The sequence below is a fragment of the Mastomys coucha genome, unplaced genomic scaffold, assembly GCF_008632895.1.
Source record: "Mastomys coucha isolate ucsf_1 unplaced genomic scaffold, UCSF_Mcou_1 pScaffold23, whole genome shotgun sequence".
Taxonomy (NCBI): domain Eukaryota; kingdom Metazoa; phylum Chordata; class Mammalia; order Rodentia; family Muridae; genus Mastomys; species Mastomys coucha.
In genome coordinates, this window is record NW_022196906.1 from 85092702 (window position 1) to 85112307 (window position 19606).

The 19606-nt window shown below is 38.1% G+C and overlaps 1 long non-coding RNA gene and 1 pseudogene across 1 annotated transcript; both read right to left on the reverse strand.

The window, feature by feature from the left end:
• Positions 1 to 1155, reverse strand: part of LOC116072003 — a 3751-nt pseudogene extending 2596 nt beyond the window's left edge.
• A 7525-nt stretch (positions 1156 to 8680) lies between these two features.
• LOC116072006 lies at positions 8681 to 17765 on the reverse strand. The gene is made up of 4 exons (XR_004111276.1): positions 17177 to 17765; positions 12133 to 12182; positions 9128 to 9164; positions 8681 to 8703 (listed from the first exon to the last, which is right to left on the reverse strand). It is a non-coding gene; the product is annotated as an uncharacterized LOC116072006 (long non-coding RNA).
• Positions 17766 to 19606: the final 1841 nt, after the last annotated feature.

Below are 19606 nucleotides of genomic sequence, written 5' to 3' on the forward strand. Positions count from 1 at the left end.
TTAAGCAGTGGCAAGGCATTCAAAGTACAAAAGAACAAAAAGGAAGCTCTGTGGACATTGGTCACATGTACATACTGATGCATGCTTCACAAAACCTTCCACCAAAAAACCTCAGCATATCTAGGCTAGCCCATACTATGTTCTCCATAGTCCTTAAAAAAATGACTGAAATAACATTCTTGCTTTGTTTCCTCTTCGGGGGGCGGGGGCAGTATTCCTCCCTAGTTAAAATGAAAACATTAGGGAACCAGAAACTTCCCATCCTTTCCTGCTAAAAGTCCTGTCTGACACCCACTTGCTGGCCGTGAAATTTGAATTAGGTGGCTATTCATGAACGCACAGAAAATTGTGTCTGGGTCCTCTAACCCTGTAAACCTTAGTCCTATTCCTCTCTTTCTTGTTTTATTTTGTTATGTTTTGTCTATTTGTTTAATAGTAGTACTATTTTATTTTTTAATTAATTAATTAATTTACATACCAAAATTTCGCCTTCCCTCCCATTTCCTCCCTCCCAGAGTACCTCCCCTAACCCCCTCCCCTTCACTGAGAAGGTGGGACCACCCAGGTATCCCTCACCTTAGTGCATCAAGTCTTTACAGGGCTAGGTGCATCATCTCCCACTGTGGCCAGAAAAGGCAGCTCTGTGTGCCAGGGACTTCAGTCTAGCCCGTGTATGTTCTTTAAGTTGGAGACTCAATCTCAGAGAGTCCCAAGGATCCAAGTTAGTTGATCTGTTGGTCTTCTTGTGGAGTTCCTATCCCTTTCAGGGCCTTCAATCCTCCCCCTACCCTCAATTATTCCATAAGAGGCCCCAACTTCCAACCAATATTTGGCTGTGAGTATCTGCATCTGTTTCAGTCAACTGCTGAGTAGAGCCTCTCACAGGACACCCATGCTGGACTCCTAATAGCGTCAGTGATTAGTGCTTGCCCATAGGATTGGTCTCAAGTTAGGCCAGTTATTTTTGGCCATTCCTTCAGTCTCTGATCTGTCTTTGTTCCTGCATTGCTTTTAGACATGACACATTTGGGGTGGAAAGTTTGGTGGCTGGGTTCTTAACGCTCCACTGGGGGTTCCTACCTGGCTACAAGAGGCGGCCTCTTCTGGTTTCATGATCTCACTCTTCTCAATCACTAAAGTCTTGAATTTGTTGGATTTCCAGAAAAATGTGTGAAGTTTATTGCCAAGTATAAAAAAACTTAAAAATGCATAACCAAATGAGATTCACAAAGTCTAGTGACAAGCACAAGTAAATCTTGTATTCTGTGCATCGTAATTCCCACATGCTTTTTTGTCTACCTGCAAAGATAGTCACGGCATTACATAAGCAGAAAGTATAGTAATCATTACAAATCTGTATAAAGACACGAGATTATTTCCTGAAACGTACTTCAGGAATCCATGCCATGTTTCGTAAGGAAAAATAATCCAGCTTGACTGAAATTATACCCGTATACCAATCAGTATCTTAGTTATACTGCAATAACATCAGAGCCTACAACTTTAGCAGAATTTTACCATATCTCTTGTTTAGCCACATTTTTCCTTGCCTGGCCCCCCAGGAAAATATTCATGAGGTAAAAATGGTAATACAAAAATAATTATTTGAAAAACATTATATGAAGTGAGTTGTTGCTTCTCTACTGGATGCCAGTTTAAATTGAGCTAATTTGTTTTAGCAGTAGCTTAAGAAAACCCCAGCACAGCGGCCCAACAATTATGTCCAGGTGCAAGAACTTAATTCAACAAATTCTAGGTGGATTCACCCCGTCTGCACCGTAGGCACCATTTTCAGCTGTAGCTGAGTTCAGATGGCTTGAAAACCCTGTGTAAATATGGCCCAGCCAGTCCTTGAACAGAGATGTTGAAATGTTCCCAAAACTATCAATAATAAAAAGTGGTGTTTTTGTGGACAGAATGCCATTCTCTGGGGGAAAGTAGCTTGATCAGAAGTTTTCAGAAAATGGGAGCAATGTCGAGAAAGGGATTTATTCTTTAGGTTTTTTTCCCCCTTGAACTAAGGATACACACATTTAACATTTTTAAGCTGAGATTATGTCTAATGCTGACCATTTGGAATTACACAGACATAAAATGAGCCATTAATACTGACATCTACAGACAGCAGATGATTTCTGGAAGGACTTTAGTAATGTTCCCAAATGAGAAATGCAGCACATCAGTAGAAGATAAAGCACTTCTTAATGAAAGATCCGCTTTACAGAAGTTCAGAAGGAAACCTAGAAGGTAGACACAGCTCTTAGAGACCTCACCACAACTTCCACTTACTAAAGTCACAACCTTAAAGGTATTTGCATGTTTTGTCTCTCAATTAACTTTCTTCAAGTAGTCTTGAAAAAGTCAACCAAGCCATGAAAACCAACATTTCCATGATTTCAGAACCAGACACAACATCTTTTTCCATCACAATTTTAGATAATAATTTTCTTAGACTTACTTGGACTTTTAAAATTATAACTGATGATATTATACCACTGTTGGACATGATTAAAATCTATTGATAATAATGAGGCTAAGTTAGCTGTGAAGTGTTAAGTTTCAGCTTCAGTTTGCCAGCCCTCCTGGGTCTGATTAGAGTTACAGGAATGGGAAGCCACTCCAAGTGAGATGCATGTCATAAAGGAGAGACTACTTCTGTCCTATCTTTTTTCACTTTAACCAAACAATAAATTTGCCATCAAAATCTATTCTAAAACATTTCTTTGTAAAATATCTTGTAATTTATCTAGTAAGCTCTGTGTGAAAGCCTGTTTTTTTTTTCAAAATAATCTATAGAAACTGACATTATTAATTAGAAATAGCATGAAAACTTGGAAGAAGTCACTGTACAGTGCTTGCTCAGACATGAGATGAGTGGTCAAGACATTCTGAAAAAACATCCAAATCAAAAATAAATTTTAAAAAAGCTGTCAAATATCTAAGCCAAGTTCATGGGCCTTAGAGACCAGTTCTTATGAACAAAAATGAAAACATAAAACATAAAAATCCTAAACAATCTCGAGGTAAATATGGCAGCTTTTCTCAGCTTTTGTTATTTGGCCATAAAGAAGCCTAGATTGTTCAGCTAAAATCTCTATGGCTGAGATTTTAGATATTCATAATTAGCAAGTTCATTCTTAGTATGTTCAATTTTTATATATGTGAAAAGGGTAGTTTGGATATGTTATTCAACTCATAATAGTAAGATAACAATTCCATTTTGATATTCATATCCAGATAATAAAACAATTCAAAGAATCAAGCTTTAATAGTTTCATTGTACAATAAAATTTATTGGAAGCAAGATATTTTACACTCAAAACACTTTAAAACAACACATTGATATTTGAAGTGTCCAAAAAAACATGTTTAATGTTCATTTATCTTCTTTCAAAGGAATTTATATTAAAAATATGAGTCAAGTTACAAATATACATAGACATTAGTTCTGAGCCTCAGCTTCTTGTAAGAAATAAAATACCATGTTGGCAGCCTTACCCGTCCATCGGAAATAAGGAGGCAAACACCGAGCCCTTCTCCATGCATTTTAATCAGGAACCTTCATTTTTACTTCTTCTCTAGCTAGCTTCTTTTATATTCTTCTATATCTTCTTCTTACGTCTTACTTATTACTACTTACATCTTATTAGTTACATCTTATTAGTTACACACTTATTCCTAATTCTACATCTTACATCTGTCCTTACATCTTACTTCTATATCTACATATTCTCTCCTATCCCATTACCAGCCCCAATTCTACATACTTACTCCTAAATCTCTCCTAACCCATCACCAGCCCTAATTCTACATACTTACTCCTAATTCTTACATCTTACCTCTAATTCTATCTATATCTATATCTATATCTCTACATACTTACTATTTCTCATACATCTTACTTACTATCACCATACATACTTACTCCTATCTATACATACTTACTCCTAATTATTTCTATCTTACTTACTATACTACATACTTACTATTCTACTCTCTCAGCCCCCAGCCCTTGTGGGTTAAATACTTTCCCTGGTCCCAATCAGCATCAGCTATGTGGCAAAGCACAATAGGCTGCGGGAAATCATGCCAGCTTGCATCACAAACTAGAGGCACACAGCTTTTCCAACTAAGGCTTGTTTATCTTAATGCTCTCTGCTCTGGCTGGAGACCAGGTGTTCAATATATATGTATATAGGGTGGCAGCTGTGGCTCCCCACAATACCATTATGCACAAACGTGATAACTATTATCACTAAAACAACATTTGAAGTACCTTAACTGTATTATGTATATTGCAACTACTTATACAGACTTAAGTGTGGTTGTTCGCTTTTCCATGCACAGGAAAATAAATCTATTATTCTATTCCATATCTTAGGTATTTAATAAGATCTGATGATTATGAGAAATTTGACCATGAACTGTACCCCAAATAATCAAAATCTTCTGAAAATATGATGGGACACTTGTTCACGAGAATTTAGCTGCTGATAAGATCTTCTGTGCTCCTAGATTAAACACAATTAGAACTCAAAGCCTGTGGGTAACCCGTAGCATGGATGCACTCCTGCTCTTCCAGCCCGAAAGCCGAAGTCCAAAGACGATAAAGCCAGTGAGCGAGCCAAACAGAGTTATGCCCCAGGTCTTCAGCCCTGCAGTCCAGTGAATATCAACAACTCCTCATACTAGGTTCCGCACAAGGTTTATAATAATTATTTTCCATATGTAGAGTCTGTGTGTTTAGTGTAAAGAGAGAGGAGCCTCAGTGACTTAGCAACATACTCAAACTGTGTCCCCTGGGTTGCCTGAGTGTCTATTCACCTCCTTCTTGCTCCTGTCATTCTGGAAAGAGTACACTATTTACGAACTAATCTGATACCCCTTACACATACCAGGTAGAGCAGAGACTTAAAGGTCATTGTCATTGCATAAGGCGTTCTTGCACTTCCCCAGAGTAGAGAAGCAAGGGGGGAAATTTTCTTCTAAAGAATGAAAAGGGACATTAATAATAGTCACAGAAAAATTAGGTTGTTGATATTGAGGTAAATGCATCCTACATACATCAACACATAAATGTAAATATACAATGTATTTTACTTTTAACACATTTACTTTTGTTCTTCATGGTGAAACTGGAAAACACTGGAAAAAGCAGTCTCCTATAACTTACACGAAACTAATAGGAATGATAAAGCCATAGAACATCATTTCTCAGTTGACTCATTAATACAATTGTTATCATTTTAACAAAACAGTTTAATTTTAGCTTCAAAGAACATTGTTTGTAATTTCATTTTTCTGCTTATACTTCACAATAGATAATTACAAGTGTAATCATTATTGGTCATTGGCCATTAATTTGTTTCAGTGTATGTACCTCAGTGGGCAGTAATTACTGCACAGCCTTCAATAAGATATCATTAACAAAATGAGAAGACTAGAGAAAATATGTTAATTACTGTAAGTGCTCTCTGGAATAAACAGTCTAACAATTAAAATCACACTTACTTTTTGTCAGACTATATTATGCTGTGGGAAAAAATGGGAGAGAAAATGCTACATAATTTGAAGAAAAAAACATTTGAAAGATTTACATTATTCTGCTTTAAATCCACATTAGCAACGTTAGGGTAAAAAGGCATTCTTATACCAAGCAGTAATGTCTTAAAAGCTCATTGTTCGCAATGAAAAGGAAGTTAGCTAAGTACTGTACATTATAAGTATGAGAAATACTTTTAAATTATAAAAGTATTGTCATAGATTCGAACTATTTGTAAGGTGTGTTTAATTAATGTCCTTTAGCCTATACATAAATAGATGGGGGACTTTTTAAAATATTTTTAAAAAATCAGATCACAACTGACTGGCACAAGTGTAGAAACCCGAGCGTGTCTTAATGTAGATTTACACAGTACATTTCTATAATAAAAAATAACTGCCTGAACAATTCCTTCTATCTCTTAATCTTCATTGCTTCAGATGATCACTCATAACATTCTAGACACATTAATTCTCCATAACCATTTGTCTCTTATCTCCAGACATGCATAGATATGTTTCCTGTAGGTCTTTATTCAGGCCTCTTTGGCAACTGAGTTTGGTGTGCCTGTCAGCTCCTTACTCTGCAGCTGTTCCTGCTTCTCTTTAATTGTCTTGTGCAAGGCACACCTAGTTTTATCATCGTTCTTATGAAAGTGGACCTTTCCCCTTTCTCTTTCCACTGCCCAAGCTGAGCCCTTTGCAACCCAGCTGCTGGTAGCACCTTATGGAGATTCTCCTTCCAGGAGAAAGTGTGCTGACTTATGGACCTCTGATGGCGGGCTGCTTTTTCAGATCATCTTCCTCTTCAGGACTTTCAAACCTCCTTCGAGCTAAACTTCCCAAACCCAACTGCATTTAAATCTGATGCTACCACGCATAGCATGGTAAGACTGGATGTAAGCAATCAATGCTTTCCACAAAACCCTATAATAGCATTGTTCCACTTAAGTTCTTCTTGGGTTCTAAGACATGTGCAACATAAGAATATTTGCAACTACTATTGTCTAAAAATGGCACCATCAGAAACTGTGTCAAATATGACACTCTAAAGATTCCATACAGATTGCATTCCATTGGTTTTGTAATACTTACATAGAAATTTGAAAAACTTCATGAATTTCACCTATGCATGAATGGTCAGGAGAGACTTTATTAATAGTGATAACTCACTCTGTAACTTCCACAGCTAATGAATTATCAAGCATTTCAAAATAATATTGGTAGGGATGGAAGTATGAAGGCATTTGACCTTTGACTATTTCCTTCAGTTCTTTGATATCTAGATTCAACCCCTACTCTTAAAACTTAGAAATTCCAGTATCTATATGAAAACACTCAGATCTCTATGTAACATGTGTCAATGTCTCTTTGTGTATATCTCTACCTCATCCCTGTAAAAAAAAAAAAGAGAGAGAGAGACTAGATATATTCTTCCATTTTTGTAAGAATAATTCTTCTACAAACATGCATTATTGGTGAGACTACAAGAAAAATCCTATCACAAAGCAAAATGACTTGTGCTTCCAAGCATGTTTACTTTGGCAAAGAACATTAGAAGTACAACCTCTTTTTCCTACAGGGAGTACTGCTGGTAGTCTGAAATATAACACAGCTTCTTACCTTTTCACTTCCTTTGACTGGGAGTTGGATGTGCATGTCCTTCACAGTGACACTAAAGTAAGACATGGGCAGAGAGCAGCACACACTCACCATCTCACTGGAAGCCCTCTGCTGAATGACAAATAGGTATCTGCTTTTTAACCAATATTTTTCATTGTGTTTGTTTCAGTAGTTATCATATAATAGCCGATGTTATTTTTACAAAATCATTTAAAAAATGTACATAACAGAATACCAACAGTAGTGGCAATTGTTTTGAATTTTATGTTTTTCTTGCTTAAGTACATATTAATTTTGTTATAACAGCATTTTAAGAAAAAAAAATCTTTGTCCATATTTTTTAAAAAGGAACTCATTGACTTCTAAAAATATTGGCTTAGGGTTTCTACTGCTGTGAAGAAACACATGACCATAAAGCAATTTGGGAAGAAAAGGATTTATTTGGTTTATACTTCCACATCACCAAAAGAAGTCAAGACAAGAACTCATACAGGGCAGGAATCTGGAATCAAGAGCTGATGCAGAGGCCAAGGAGGAGGATAACTACTGGCTTCCTTCATATGGCTTTCTCAGACTGCTGGCTCTCTCTCTCTCTCTCTCTCTCTCTCTCTTTCTTTCTCTTTCTCTTTCTCTCTTTCTCTTTCTCTCTCTTATTAGATATTTCCTTTATTTACATTTCAAAGGTTATCCCCTTCCTGGTTTCCCCTTCAAAAACCCCCTATCCCCTCCCCACTCCCCCTGCTCACCAACCCACCCTCTCCTGCCTCCTGGCCCTGGCATTGCCCTACACTGGGGCATAGAACCTTCACAGGACCAAGGGCCTCTCCTCCTTTGATGACTGACTAGGCCATCCTCTGCTACATATGAGGTTGGAGCTTTGATTCCCTCCATGTGTACTCTTTGGTTGGTGATTGAGACCCTGGGAGCTCTGAGGGTACTAGTTAGTTCATATTGTTGTTCCTCCTATGGGGCTGCAAACCCCTTCAGCTCCTTGAGTCTTTTCTCTAGCTCATGCATTGGGGACCCTGTACATCCAACTTCCAGTCAATGCATGACCCTGTCATGCATTGGACCCAAGTCCAATGGTTGGCTGAGAGCATCCACCTCTGTATTTTTTCAGGCACTAAAAGAGCCTTTCAGGAGACAGCTATATCAGGCTCCTGTCAGCAAGCACTTGTTGGCATCCACAATAGTCTCTGGGTTTGGTTACTGTATATGGGATGGATCCCCAGAGGAAGTGACTCTATGGGTAAGTGCTCAGCAGCCACTTGGCACTCTCTTCCAAGGCTGAAAGCCTGGTGAAGGTTACAGTCTTTTCTTTGATTCTCTTGGGTCCCTAAAGGTCTCTGGAGATCCCAAGTTTGGCACTATACCTGAGGCTTTCCTTCACTCTGGAGATGGAGGTCAACAGGCTAATGTCCCTGCCAGTAGGGCTGATGGCTTCAGGAATCTGTGGAGGGGCAGCACTGCAATAGCAGGATATGACAGTTGTCACACATGCACAGTAGCTTAGGGTAGGAGGGCAGGACCACCTTGTTGCTAGAGCAGGCATTGCAGAAAATACAGCCACGGTTTCGGCAGTGGTGTTACAAGGTAAGACAAAGGCAGTTAAGATTAGTTTGAAGCTGGGACCCTGCACCTATCATACTTTGTAAAGCGTGACTTCTATAAATGGCTATGTCATAGACCTATGTGCATTTAGACAGCCTCTACTAATTAGATGGTTTGCTTTAGTTAGTCAAGCAATTGCATATGGAGGGCTGCCAGTGGTATACACAGCAGCTCTACACAGAAGCTCACTGCCCCACCCATGCCAGTCAGTAGAGAACTAAGGACAAGGACCTTCAGCAGACCAATTGGCAGAGCTGTAGTGAAAAGCCAGGCTTTTCCAGGGAACTAAGGATTGGCCCATACATACATTACTCCCTCCAGGAAATGGAGAATTCCTTCTCACACTACTTACAATGTGTTGCCTCATCATCTTTTAACCATGTGTGGCCCTGAGGAAGAAAGAACACCTGTGAACTTCACCTCATGTTTGCCCCTGGTTGGCTGCATCAGTATCTTGTGACTGTGCTGAATTTTGTTTCCAGGCCTTGCTGCTTTACCGGACAATAAAGTCCATTCTTTCATAGTGGCTGCAGGTATCATCCTGAGTGAGGTAACCCAATCACAAAAAACACCCATGGGAGGAGCTACAGAGACAGTGTGGAACAGAGACTGAAGGAAAGGCCATCCAGAGACTGCCCCACCTGAGAATCCATCCTCAGTCAGCCTGCTTTCTTAAAGAAACCAGGACAACCATCCCAGGAATGGCACTACTCACAATGGGACGGGTCTCACCCCCATTGATCACTAATTGAGAAAATGTCTTATACCTGGCTCTTATGTAGGCATTTCCTCAACTGAGGCTCCTTCCTTTCTGATGACTGTAGCTTGTGTCAAGTTGCCACACAAAACCAGCCAGTACAGATACCTTTTTCAGCACAAAAAAGTTAATGCCTGTCTGCCATCACCATTATACATTTGTGTAATATGAACAAAACACAACATTACATTGATACTTCCTAAATTGACATATTCTAGTGTAAACATGTTTCTTAGAAAATAACATAAGTATAGTATTTACTTAATTGCTTTGTAGAGACATTTTTGCCTTGACTCATGTTATTTTAAACAGCCATAAATCCTCATCTTAACCAATATAGAACATAGGCTCTCTGCTAAATCAGTTTCCATCCTTTAGATCCTGAAGAAATTTAAATAACATCTCATAGTATCTCTCTAATGCCTCCATACTTGACTGGATCATTTTGACAAATATGTCTGACTTTATAAACTCTTCTAGCACTTGGAGTGACATTAGCTTGGTTTTTAAGTCTTCTGACATAGCAGTCACAACTCTTTTATGTGATTTACAGTTAAATTAAACATAAAACCATCATTGTGAAGATAACAGGGTAAAGCCTCAAGAAACAAATGCAGAGAATGTAGGCAATGTTGGGCAGAGTCCAATGTAATCTTCCTCAAACATCTCTACTGGATTCGGGTGCCCACAGAGACTCTCAGAGACATCCCACCTAGAGTTGGACCCCTGTTCAGCATTTCAGAGTAATGATGGTATGCAAAAGCATGCTAAAAATGGTCATGATTTTTAAGAAAGAATATAGCACCTTGTTCATTCATCCACCTTGGTGTCTGCAATAGAGTTCTACATTTTATGGTTCTTTATTCTGTTCTCACCTTGTAGATGTGGAACCAAGGCTTAATTCATGGAAGTGTCCTAAGTTTATAAGAAATAGAGGTATAACTCTTCTACTAGCAGCACTGGCATCCCTGTCAGTGGGATTTTGCCACTCTGCTCTTCTCATCCCTCCATGAAAGTTCTTTCTAAGGAAATGAATCACTTGTTTAGTTTGATGCATCCTAAGAATGTCTGCCTTGCAGCCTTCCCCATCCTACTTCACTCTAGTTTGGTCTGCAAATTTAACTTAAGTCACCTATTTCACCCTGAATTTTTTTCTGCATTTGTTCTATTACATTCTCCTCAGTCAAGTGTTTTCATCCTTGTAGGATTGTCTTATGCCATAAAATTATCTACATTTGACCAGACTGTAACTTCTCAGAGACAAAATATGGGCTATGACCACTCTTGTTTCCTCATAGTTTACTGACTAAACAAATGACTGAAGCTGCTCTATTTTTAAAATATATTAAATGAAAATCCCAATTTCTTATTGCCTCACTGCAGTACATCCAAACTTTTGTTGTTGTTGTTGTTGTTTTTATATTAGAACACTTACTTCAATGTCTCTTGCTTACTTAAAATAACATTTTAAATTTCTTTCATTTAATGTTATGCAAATAGGTCTGTGTGTGTGTGTGTGTGTGTGTGTGTGTGTACCATCTGTGTGCCTAGTATCCACAGAGGCCAGAAGAAGATGCTGTATCCTTCTGGAAGTGAAATTACAGACAGCTCTAAACCACCATGTAGGTATTAGAAATTGAACCTAGGTCCTCTGGGAGAGCAGCCATCTCTTCAGCTCCTACAATAGCATTCTGGAATAACTTTGCTTAATCCAGTAACCAAATGCTTTTCATTATAATCCATAGCTGTTACAAAATTCTGCCCACCAATACTTTCTCAAGTTGTCCAAGTTAACTCTCTCTAGGAGCACATGTAGAGATCTCTAAAGACATTCATTCAGTCAAGCATTCTTCCTAAAATTTTTTCTTGAATATTGACTGTGTACCAGGAAAATGAGTTTCAGTGATGAGAATACCAAGGAAAGCTTCCTAAAGGGGGAAAACATTCATTCCTATCTGGGCATGATTGTGCACAACTTTAATCCTAGCAATCAAGAAGAAAAGGCAAGAAGATTTCCACAAGTTCCAGGCCATTGTGGTCTATGTAGCGTTACAGAGTTACAGAGTGAGACTTTGTATACACACACACAAATATACACACACACACACACACAGAGAGAGAAAGAGAGAGAGAGAGAAAGAGAGAGAGAGAGAGAGAGAGAGAAAGAACACTTACTTTTCTATTCTTTGAAAATGTAATACATGTGTATACAGTACATTTTCACTAAGTCCGTCCCTTTTTCCTTCTCTTCAAATTTCTTCCCAATTAATTTTCCCTTCCAACTTCATGCACTTTGCTTTTAAACCCACTGAGTTCACATGGTAGTGCCTGTTATATGCATGAGTTTAAGGACATCAACTAAGGCATGGATAGCTTCTCAGAGACCACATCCCTAAGAAAACGAACTCCCTCATCCAACGGCCACCAACTGCCAGTGTAGCACCTGAGCAGGGGTAGTGCTTCCTGAGAGCCTCTGTGCTCCATTCTGGGATTTCAGCTGACTTCATCTTACACAGGCTTATACACACAGTCACAACCACTGTGTATTCATGTGTGCAACAGTCTTGTCATGTCCAGAAAACACTGTTTTCATTCATTACCTCTGGCTCTCACAGTCTTTCTGCCCTGGCTTCTATGATGAAGTCTCAGCCTGGAAGAAGGGAAAGGGGTGATATCAATATCCTCTGTAGAACCGAGCACTCTCCAATCTGCCATGCTTGGGATGCTGACCAATGTGGATTTCTGTATCCATCATCACTTACTGCAAAAAGATGACCTCATGAAGTCTGACTGCTGCACTTGCCTATAGATACAAAGATAGCTACTTGTCAGACAGTTTAGTATTGTGCCCATTTAACAGAATCATAGCAGTGGGCTCTCCATTAAGGCCTATGACGTTTGAAATCCCAAAGCCCACCCCCCTCCCCGTAACACACTTCTTCCAACAAAGACACACCTACTCCAACAAGACCACACCTCCTAATCCCTGTCAAGTAGTGCCACTCCCTAATAACCAAGCATTAGAATATATGAACCTATGGGGGCCATCCCTATTCACACCACCACCAGTTAATGCTACCAGGCATGAATAACTACTGAAGAAATCAACTGTGCTGTACATGTAGCATGCATTACTAGATATTGCTATCCTTCCCTCCCTAAATTATTATATTTTCCCAACGTCTTGTTGTACCTCAGCGAATGAAGTCATCTGCCATGGGATTTCAGATAATCCTTGCAAGAAATCAACGTGTTAATGTGGTCGTTCTGACATCACTGTAAAAATGGTTATTACAGTGACCCGAATGAGAACTTTTTGTTGGAGATGTAGATAAAGGAGCACAGAAACTAATTCAGGCTAAATTTAAAAGTTGCATGCCATCAATGCCATGAAACCTGGTGATGTTCCTAAAGGGAGCTGAGGATCATTGTTCAGAAATATGTCCACTCAAATGAATTTCAGTAATTCAAAGCTATGTAGGCATAGAATCCATTGGTGTTCCAAAAGCCTTCATTATACCAAACTCTGCCAGAAATATAGACAATGTTGTGATGTAGTTGTGCCATGTATTTCCAGTTGAGCCAATGATTCATGAGGGTGCATGATAGGATGAAGCTGGACAGATGGCTGGACTTCAGGACAGTAGATTGAAAGTGATATGCTCAGTTTGAGCACACCCTGCTGGTCATGGATGGACCTCACACAGAGACTCAAATGCTGAAGGCATGTCCCAGTTTTCATTTCTCTCAAGATGCCATATTGCAGAACTGTGTATTTTATTGAAAGTACAGAGGGAAGGGGTTTTTTTTTTTTTTTTTTTTACATCATTTGTTTTATTTTGACTGAAAAATGATGTGTGTCCTTCAGAGGGTTATTTGTTTGTTGGTTGGTTGGTTGATTCTGAAAAGGCTGAGAAAAATAAGGGCAACATTGATCAATTCTTTTCAGTCTCCAGCCTCACACCCTCAGTCTCTGTTTTACCCCTTGACCGCTTTCACGTAAAACTGCTTTTGATTGTTCTTATCACTTCCACAAATCTTCAATCAAGGGCCAGATACCAACCAGGAGGTTGGCAAAGATGAGAAATAGTGAAACTTCCAACAAATGTTGATCAGGCTTTTTATTATATATAAATTTGTGTGGAAATACATGTGTATACATCTTAAATTCCACATGTGTAATTGTTGAATATTATATGACCTTTGGTTTGGAGTTACACTGCTTTGAAAGGTGATTTACTGTCACAAATGAATCAATATTTGTGTGATTTAATTTCTAGTTAGGAATTGGCCTCTTCCCACTCCTATGCTAATACTTGACCTGTGTGTGTGTGTGTGTGTGTGTGTGTGTGTGTGTGTGTGTGTGTGTGTGTGTAGAAGTATTTACTCTGAGAGATTTCTGTCTAGAGTGGACTGCGTGTCAGTGAATGAATGCTAAGAATCACTTTGGGAAGGTTATCAGACTTTTTAAAGTCTGATATGTGGTAAAAAAAATAACTGTGCTGAAGGTGGTGGCTTAGCTGCTATACAGAATAACTTCATAATACACTGCTATTTTAGACCTCTATTTGCCCAGCTAAGTAAGGGATGAAACCCCTTTTTCTTTCTTTCATTCAAAAGGTTCCTGCACAGAATAAAGAGTTGCAGTTTCCTGCTGCAGGTGACAGGAGAGAGTTCCAAAATGTCTCCAGATATGAGTGGCATCAGAATTTGGACATTTAGTACACTAACAGTAGTCCAAAAGGAATTTGTTGCAGTCCTGTGGATGTGCAGTGAGGATGCTTCTGTCCTTGGCGTGCTGCAAATACATCTTATCTCTATGCTATGTAACTGAGAGCCTCATTAAAAATGGTTCTGGTGCCCAGAAGTTGTACTACTCAGTGGCTTTCCACATAAGAGCAAGTGCAGTGGAGATAGGTAAGATGCATAAAGTTGCCACAAGACTATCTTGATTACTGGATATCTGATGGCTTTCTTGTAATAAAATTTGATTCCATTGACACATCCTTGCCTCAGGCATCATTGCTTTAAAGGCATTATGATAGTGTTTTCCTGACTTTTTGCAATAATTAAGTAAAATGACTAAATCTGGTAAAGGCTTCTGGGTGACTGTGTGTAACGTTTTCATAAAACTGTAGTGTTTCTGAATGGAATGTCTTGTAATATGAATGTTAATTTGGTGTGTAAATATCTATAATGCATAAAGATTAAAATATGAGTCCTTCATTTCTGTATTGAGAAACATAGAGTTCTCCCAAAATCTCTCATAATCTTTCTTTATTCTGCCTTCTCCAGCCAAATCCAATGCTTTTGGCAGAAAACAACTCCATGCCACAAAAGAAAACGCTTGTAAAGAACAAACAAGTGCAGTTTTATATGTTAATTTTTCAAACCTTTCTACACGTTTTCTCATTCAGATACCTATGTGTGTTTTCATCTAAAATTAATATCACTTCAAACCATCTCTCTCAAACCGCTTTGGAAAGAAAACACGTAAGTGGAATAAATGATGTGAATATCCCAAAGGGAATCTTTCCCTCTTTAATCCTTGTCCATGGCAGGTAGGAGTGTTGCTAGAGGCTCCTGAGAACTGTGTCAGAAGCTCATCCTGTTGTTAGTGTCAGAGATAATAATGTTTTGTGTTTTTGGAATACCTTTCTTTTGTGACACTTGCCAAATACCCTGTGACTTGATCGCCAATGACTAAAACATCCTCATGGTTGTGGAAAAGAATTGAAGTGAGGGTTGTATTTTAAACTAGAAGACTGTGGTATGGGAAGAATTGAAAAGCAAAGGTGCTGAACTCAGCAGATCTCTTCTGAGAGCATATGGAGATGTTGTGAGTCCAGACACTCACGCCCTGTCACATCATATGCACTGTTCTCTCTAAGTGAATCCTTCTTTCAGACCAGGAGAGCCATGACTGAAAGCTGAAAGGAAGGCGCAGTGACTAAGCATCAGAGTGGAACCTCGGGGCCTCTGTGTTTCCCTTTTAATTCTGTTCCTAATTTGTGATGTGACCCCAAGAAACCCTTTGCCCTCTTTAAGCTTCAATTGTTTTACTTACAAAATAGTGTTATGTCAGCCATATTGCTCAGCACCCCTACTCTGCCGCCCAACACTCGGTCTTTTGTAGTGTCTTTTAATTAATTTGTTCATCTATTCAACAAATATATATTGAACATCTTCTGTGTTTAAGACACTGGCCCAGACACTTGCACCTCTAAAAGAAATTAAGACATTATCTTAAATTTTAAAAATAGGAGCAGGATCACTTTGAGGTATTTAAAATAACTTCATCATGAACCATTATATGTTAAATGTCACAGAATGATGTAAATTAAATACTAAATGAATTCTGAGATTTTTGCCTCTGGTGTGTTGGGTTGACAGAATACTCTTGATAAAGTGGAAGAAATGGCAATAGAGTTTGTAAATTGTGATCAAAAGGAAAATAATTACAGGGAAACATAAAGCTGTTCTTTTTTTTTTTAATTTAAAACTGAAAAACATAAATGGATGGTTGAAGTTGGTGGTATCCAGGACACTTTGTTGATGGTTAAACAGTTTTTGTAGTTTAATAGCCAGAAACATTTTAAAACAGGAAGACTGGTGTAAATAAAGGCATTGAGCAGAAACAGTTAAAAAAAAAAACATTAAGAGGTCAAAAAATTGAAAGCTATAATGAAAGGACAACACATAAGGTATGGATCGGACAATCTGAAGGGGTCAAAGAAATTATAATTACAAAAGCTACTGGCTTAAAATATGCACGTGTGGTGGTTGAAAGCTGAAACGATTCTAAAACTGTGATTCTCATTATCTGTTGTGGCCAGCAATAAAGATGATGACAAGAGCAGAGAGACAAAAATTCTGAACATCACCCAACATCATCCAGGTGGCAAGAAACAAAAAAAGCCAACATCCAGCAGAAATAAAGCTGAAGGAACACTGAGCAGTTACAGTTTGTCAAAGTGGAAGAAATAATGGAGAAGGTTGAAGATTTTCAAGATTTTACGGTCTACTTACATTAATTCCTTACTTAAGAACCTCTTAGCCTGATGTAGAAGGAACTAACTGGTTCTAGCTGACCCGGATATCTTAGGCGTCATCATCCAAGCCACAGCACATACCACTCACTCTCCATAGAACAGATGCTGACAGGTCTCTACTCCATTCAGTAATCTCCTTTACCTTAAACTTGTTGAACTAGTTTATCCATGTTTCATGAACATAAAACAGTAGTTGGAAAGTAAACTTATTTACCGATTCTGGGTGCAATTTGTATGGAAATAATTATCCTGCTTTTCCATTATGAAATATACCTCCCACTTGACTGAGAAATAAAAATTGTTATTCATTAATGCAAAGTTACTTTACATTCTCTTTGTGAATCCATATTTATGAAAAATTTGTATAACTCATAGCATTTTGCAGTAATAAGACATCTTCAATTTCTTTACATAGTACATGATAAACTAATAAGCTAAAAATGAGAGATGTTTTCTTTCAATGTGTTCCTCATTTTGTTTTTCACCTTTGACCTAGTTTTTCTTTTTTTTTTTTTGTCTTTCTTCTTTTGATAACTGGTTTGCCTTTGATCAAGAAGAGTGGATGATCAGTGATCAGAATGAAAAGTCTTACTTCAAAGATCACAACCATTTCTTCATGACTAGTCTGATGAGTAATTCAGAACCAACTGTAGTCTACAGCTCTACACCATGTAGCATTTGATGTAATCACATGTTTTCCTATAAAGAAATAAACAAAAAGGAAATTGCCTCAAGTATGTTATCTGACTATGTTAGAATTTCTATAGATTATGAACATACAAATATAATAGTGACCAGCATGCTCTAAGGGCCGTTTGTAGTGAGAAGACTCCTTGGTTCAGGCTTTTATGGGAATTGATTTCTAAACTATGGCAATGTATTTTTCTCAACATTCCAACACAAAGTTACACATTCCTAGATACAGCTTTATCACTTGCAGACATTCTGTCTGAGATCAAGTGTCATATAAGCATGGCTTCCTAAATTTTGTTGATGAAACTGTTTTGGTTTTCTCTTTATGCATAATAATGTTTAATGCTAAAGTTTCTTCTACAAGATGCTGAGTCTACCACAGGACAGAAGTAGTTCTTTCATAGTTTATTGGTAACTTGTAAACCCATTCAATGAGTAGCTCCTTTTAATCTATCCTATCTAATAGTATGATCTGCCTCCTCTATTACAGGAATATAACTTAATTCCTGGACCATAACACATTAAGAACTTATTTTGGGTATTGTATTTAATTTGACCTTCACAGCACCTAATAAAGAGGGTCAATAAAAACTCTTATTATCTCTACTTTCAGATGAGAAAGGTAGAACTCAGTTAAACCAACTACTTGCTCACATTATAATAAACTAGACTTGTGGTCTAGTCTAAACATACTACAGAAACGTACCATATCATATGATTACTCGATTGACAATGAGCAATGAATACTAATGAGAGAAATTTAATAATATTTCTTTCTGGGGAAAAAAAGTATTTATATTCAGCTGGAAGGTGCTGGCATTCACATTTAATACCAGCACTCAGGATGCAGAGGCAGGTAGGTCTCTGAGTTCAAGGCCAGCTTAGGTGATTACATATACATATATATACATATACATATACACATACACATACATATACATGAGCTTGCCAATATTATTTTAAAATAATAAATAGTCCAGATTGGTTAAAATTAAAAAGACAGATCTTTCTCTATAAATACCTGCCTATAAGAATACTGGTGCCAGCTGGACAGTGGTGCAGACCCTTAATCCCAGCGCACAAGAAGCAGAGGCAAGTCCAAGTGCATCTATGAGTTCGAAGCCAACCTGGTCTAAAGACCAAGTTTCAGGATGTCCAGAATGTATGTGTAAGAAGAAAGGAAGGAGGGACAGAGAGAGGGAGGGAAGGAGGAAGGGATGGAAAGAAAGAAGATGAAGAGGAAGAGGAAGAAGGGGAGAAGAAGAAAGAGGAGGAGACTAATGTTCTTTGCATAATTGATGGGAATGAAAAACCATTCAGCGTTGAACAGTAGCATGGCAGTTTGCTAACAAGCTAAGCATGCATACACAATACACCCCAGCTACACCATGCCTAAGTGCATACCAAAAAGAAAGTCTTTGTCTATACAGCAGCACGTGTATGAAAGGTCACAGCAGCCAACCCTAAGCATTAGCCTGAATGTCGGTCATGAAATACACAGATAAATTATAGTGAATATATACAAGGTCTATACTCAGTAACAAATAGCAGCAAGTCAGTGGTGACCTATGGGTACACAGCACTGGATAAAATGAAAATAATATCCTGAAAGATTACAAAAGATAAAATAATACTACCAAGTGTGTGAGTCTAATTCCAGAGTTAGAACAATTAGGAGTTTTAAGCTAGCCTGGGCAACGTAGCAAGATCCTAGCTCAAACACACAATCTAAAATAATAACACAAAATATTTGTAATCTCAGATATAGGTTGGTGTACGTGGTAGAATGCAGATCCACAATTGACTGGGGATAAAGAGAAGGGCTGAAGAGTAGGGAAAGGAGACAAAACCGATAGTGTCTGACACGTAGCAGTGAGTTTATGAACTATATCTAGGGCTGGAGAGATGGCTCAGGAGTTAAGGGCACTGACTGCTCTTCCATAGGTCCTGAGTTTAATTCCCAGCAATCACATGGTGGCTTACAACCATCTGTATTGGGATCCTATGACTTCTTCTGATGTGTACTCATATACTTAAAGTAAGTAAATAATGTGTTAAAAAATAAATAATAAAACTGCAGCAAAGAAAAAAAAAGAAAATATATCTAATGTCAACCTGTGAAACTATATTTTCTTGCTGTGTGATGCAGGCTGTCCTCTCTGCATCTCCTCCCTGGATCTCCTAAATCCTGGGATTAAAGACAAGTGACATGCTACACAATTGACAGTCAAGTGCTTCTAGGTGACATGAAAGCATAGTAGTTCAGTCAATGTGTATTTCCAACCTAAAAAGACCTCAAAATAATAGGTCTTATTTTATTGACAATTTA